The sequence below is a fragment of the Haliotis asinina genome, unplaced genomic scaffold (assembly GCF_037392515.1).
Source record: "Haliotis asinina isolate JCU_RB_2024 unplaced genomic scaffold, JCU_Hal_asi_v2 scaffold_158, whole genome shotgun sequence".
NCBI lineage: Eukaryota > Metazoa > Mollusca > Gastropoda > Lepetellida > Haliotidae > Haliotis > Haliotis asinina.
This window is the reverse complement of record NW_027134022.1, coordinates 1-5,000: the sequence shown is the minus strand read 5'-3', so window position 1 is coordinate 5,000 and position 5,000 is coordinate 1. Positions and strand designations below refer to the sequence as shown.

At 51.3% G+C, this 5,000-nt stretch overlaps 1 non-coding gene across 1 annotated transcript; it reads left to right on the top strand.

The window, feature by feature from the left end:
• Positions 1-1,228: 1,228 nt before the first annotated feature.
• On the top strand, positions 1,229-1,347 carry LOC137271539 (5S ribosomal RNA). Its single transcript, XR_010956059.1, has one exon. It is a non-coding gene; the product is annotated as a 5S ribosomal RNA (ribosomal RNA).
• Positions 1,348-5,000: the final 3,653 nt, after the last annotated feature.

The window sequence follows — 5,000 nt, the reverse complement described above, 5'->3', positions numbered from 1 at the left end:
ATAGCGGTCCCCCCTCCTCTGCGCGCATTAGGGGAAAAGTTGGAAAATTTTTCTAAGTCCAACTTTCGGAAATTTTTTGGAAAAAAATCCCTCCCCTAATTTTTATCCCCCAAAGCAAAAGACCGTCAATACGTTGGATAGTTAGACTTTCGATTTTGAAGTTCCCGAGAGGCTGTCGGGGTCTGTGCGTATTTTTGGGGGGTGCTTCTCGGGTGCGAATTTGGGGCCCATGGTTCGCGACTAATGATGCCTTTTGGTCCGAGGGGACTTAAAATTCAAGCAGAGACCCTCGGAGAGCACGTCCTTTTCTCGGGTAAAGACTTGGAATCCCGGAAGTTGGGTATCTTCCGCAGACTTGGAGGGGTCTTCTCCGCGTAATTCGTGCTTCTCGGGCTTGGGGCTCGTGTCTCACGACTAATGATGCCTTTTGGCCCGGGGACTCTTTAAAAATAGGGCAGTCAAACCAGAAGAGCTCGTCCTTTTCTCTGGGAAAGACTCGAACTCCGGGGCCCGGGCATTTGGGTGTCCCCTGCGGACTTCAAGGGGAGTTGTCTGGACTGAAGGAGCAGGGCCCGGCGTGCAGGACTAATGATGCCTTTGGCCCCGAAGGGCCTGAGGCATCCCTAGGGAGAAAGTGGAGTTGTGGCTCGGGCTTTTTCCGGGAACCCGGCAGACCCTCGTAACTTCGAGGTAGGTGCCCGAGCGTTCTGATTTTTCGTAGGGCCTAAGTGCGTAGTCTTGATATTGAGCTCGGGATTTTTACGGCAACACGGCTCGAGGTAAGTTCCCGAGCGTTTTGAATTTTGAAGCGGCGACTCTGCGTACTGGTGATTTTGGCCTCGGTATTTGGACGAAAACACGGCTGGTCATCGTACCCTCGAGGTAGCTTACCGAGCGTTTTGACTTTGCAATAGGTTACTCTGCGTACTGTTGATGTTGGCCTCGGTATTTACACGGCAACACCGCAGGTGATCGTACCCAGGAGGTAAGTTCCCGAGCGTTTTGAATTTTGAAGTGGCGACTCTGCGTACTGGTGATTTTGGCCTCGGTATTTGGACGAAAACACGGCAGGTCATCGCACCCTCGAGGTAAGTTCCCGATCGTTTTGACTTTTTTTGACCTAATTTCCGCATACCCCGTGGTGGCATTCCGAACGTTTTCACTTTTAGGTGACTGTGCATGCTTGCCCCAGACGCGATAGACATCGTGTGAAAATGGTTTTGCTTACGTCTACGGCCACACCACTGGTAAAGCACCGCTTCTCGTCTGGTCCGCGAAGTGAATCCCAGTCGGGCCGGGATAGTACTTGGATGGGTGACCGCCTGGGAACTCCCGGTGCTGTAGACCTCTTTTTTTTTTTCTTTTTTTTTTCCGTTCAAGTGTCCGAGAGGCTGGTAGGTGGGACCGCCGTGGCATGTCCGCCCGTCCCGTCTTTTGTTGTCCATCATATCGGGCGTGGAATGTTGTTTGTCCCCCCAAATGGATGGAGGTAACGGAGCGCGTTAGGGAAGGGGCAGGGCTGGCTAGGGCTAGGGCTGGCACCTTAAACGAAGTTAAGATTAGGGCAAGAGCTAGGGTTAAGAACGCACATCGAGTGAACGGATACGGTTAGGGCAAAAGCTAGGGTTAGCACCACAGATGAAGTTAAAGGATACGGTAAGGGTTAGGGTTAGGGTTAGGGTTAGCACCGCAAATGGAGTGAACGGATACGGTTAGGGTTAAGGTAAGCACCGCAAATCGAGTTAACGGATACGGTTAGGGCAGAAGTTAGGGTTAGCACCAGAAATGAAGTGAACGGATGCGGTTAGGGCTAGAGTTAGGGTTAGCACCGCAAATGGACTTAACGGATACGGTTAGGGCTGGACTTAGGGTTAGCACCATAGATGAATTGAACGGATACGGTTAGGGCAAGACCTAGGGTTAGCACCAGATATGAAGTGAACGGATACGGTTAGGGCAGAAGTTAGGGTTAGCACCAGAATTGAAGTGAACGGATGCGGTTAGGGCAAGGGTTAGGGTTAGCACCAGAAATGAAGTGAACGGATATTGTTAGGGCAGAAGTTAGGGTTAGCACTAGAAATCGAGCTAACGGATACGGTTAGGGTTAGGGTTAGCACCACCAATCGACTTAACGGATACGGTTAGGGCAAGGGTTAGGGTTAGCACCGTAGATGAAGTGAACGGATACGGTTAGGGCAAGACCTAGGGTTAGCACCACAAATGGAGTGAACGGATACGGTTAGGGCAAGAGTTAGGGTTAGCACCACCAATCGACTTAACGGATACGGTTAGGGCAAGACTTAGGGTTAGCAACGCAAATGGACTTAACGGATACGGTTAGGGCAGGACTTAGGGTTAGCACCATAGATGAAGTGAACGGATACGGTTAGGGCAAGATCTAGGGTTAGCACCAGAAATGAAGTGAACGGATACGGTTAGGGCAGGACTTAGGGTTAGCGCCGCAAATGGACTTAACGGATACGGTTAGGGCTGGACTTAGGGTTAGCACCATAGATGAAGTGAACGGATGCGGTTAGGGCAAGGGTTAGGGTTAGCACCAGAAATGAAGTGAACGGATGCGGTTAGGGCAGGACTTAGGGTTAGCACCGCAAATGGACTTAACGGATACGGTTAGGGCTGGACTTAGGGTTAGCACCACAAATCGAGCTAACGGATACGGTTAGGGCAGAAGTTAGGGTTAGCACCGTAGATGAAGTGAACGGATACGGTTAGGGCAAGAGCTAGGGTTAGCACCGCAAATGGACTTAACGGATACGGTTAGGGCTGGACTTAGGGTTAGCACCACAAATCGAGCTAACGGATACGGTTAGGGCAGAAGTTAGGGTTAGCACCGTAGATGAAGTGAACGGATACGGTTAGGGCAAGACCTAGGGTTAGCACCGCAAATGGACTTAACGGATACGGTTAGGGCTGGACTTAGGGTTAGCACCACAAATCGAGCTAACGGATACGGTTAGGGCAGAAGTTAGGGTTAGCACCGTAGATGAAGTGAACGGATACGGTTAGGGCAAGAGTTAGGGTTAGCACCGCAAATGGACTTAACGGATACGGTTAGGGCTGGACTTAGGGTTAGCACCATAGATGAATTGAACGGATACGGTTAGGGCAAGACCTAGGGTTAGCACCAGATATGAAGTGAACGGATACGGTTAGGGCAGAAGTTAGGGTTAGCACCAGAAATGAAGTGAACGGATGCGGTTAGGGCAAGGGTTAGGGTTAGCACCGCAAATGGACTTAACGGATACGGTTAGGGCAGGACTTAGGGTTAGCACCATAGATGAATTGAACGGACACGGTTAGGGCAAGACCTAGGGTTAGCACCAGATATGAAGTGAACGGATACGGTTAGGGCAGAAGTTAGGGTTAGCACCAGAAATGAAGTGAACGGATACGGTTAGGGCAAGGGTTAGGGTTAGCACCAGAAATCGAGTTAACGGATACGGTTAGGGCAGAAGTTAGGGTTAGCACCAGAAATGAAGTGAACGGATACGGTTAGGGCAAGGGTTAGGGTTAGCACCAGAAATCGAGTTAACGGATACGGTTAGGGCAGGACTTAGGGTTAGCACCGCAAATGGACTTAACGGATACGGTTAGGGCAGGACTTAGGGTTAGCACCATAGATGAAGTGAACGGATACGGTTAGGGCTGGACTTAGGGTTAGCACCACAAATCGAACTAACGGATAGTGTTAGGGCAGAAGTTAGGGTTAGCACCGTAGATGAAGTGAACGGATACGGTTAGGGCTGGACTTAGGGTTAGCACTACAAATCGAGCTAACGGATAGGGTTAGGGCAGAAGTTAGGGTTAGCACCACAAATCGAGCTAACGGATAGGGTTAGGGCAGAAGTTAGGGTTAGCACCGTAGATGAAGTGAACGGATACGGTTAGGGCAAGGGTTAGGGTTAGCACCACAAATCGAGCTAACGGATAGTGTTAGGGCAAAAGTTAGGGTAAAGACGAAAAATCGAGCCGGCCCGTTGGGGCGCGCTTTTTTAGGTTGTGTTTTTGAGAGTGACTTGTGGGGCGCGTTGTGGGATGCCTGTTTTTGGAGGTGTTGCGTGACGGGCGTGCCGCCGTCCCGTTTTTCAGTCCGTTGGGGTGCGCTTTTTTAGATTGTGTTTTTGAGAGTGACCCGTGGGGCGCGTTGTGGGGTGCATGTTTTTGGAGGTATGGTGTGGCATGCGTGCCGCCGTCCCGTTTTTCAGTCCGTTGAGGTGGGCTTTTTCAGATTGTGTTTTTGAGAGTGACCCGTGGGGCGCGTTGTGGGATGCCTGTTTTTGGAGGTATGGCGTGACGGGCGTGCCGCCGTCCCGTTTTTCAGTCCGTTGAGGTGCGCTTTTTTGGATTGTGTTTTTGAGAGTGACCTGTGGGACGCGTTGTGGGGTGCCTGTTTTTGGAGGTATGGTGTGGCATGCGTGCCGCCGTCCCGTTTTTCAGTCCGTTGAGGTGCGCTTTTTCAGATTGTGTTTTTGAGAGTGACCTGTGGGGCGCGTTGTGGGATGCATGTTTTTGGAGGTATGGCGTGACGGGCGTGCCGCCGTCCCGTTTTTCAGTCCGTTGAGGTGCGCTTTTTTGGATTGTGTTTTTGAGAGTGACCAGTGGGGCGCGTTGTGGGATGCCTGTTTTTGGAGGTATGGCATGACGGGCGTGCCGCCGTCCCGTTTTTCAGTCCGTTGAGGTGCGCTTTTTTGGATTGTGTTTTTGAGAGTGACCAGTGGGGCGCGTTGTGGGATGCCTGTTTTTGGAGGTATGGCATGACGGGCGTGCCGCCGTCCCGTTTTTCAGTCCTTTGAGGTGGACTTTTTCAGATTGTGTTTTTGAGAGTGACCTGTGGGACGCGTTGTGGGATGCATGTTTTTTGGAGGTATGGCGTGACGGGCGTGCCGCCGTCCCGTTTTTCAGTCCGTTGAGGTGCGCTTTTTCAGATTGTGTTTTTGAGAGTGACCTGTGGGACGCGTTGTGGGATGCATGTTTTTTGG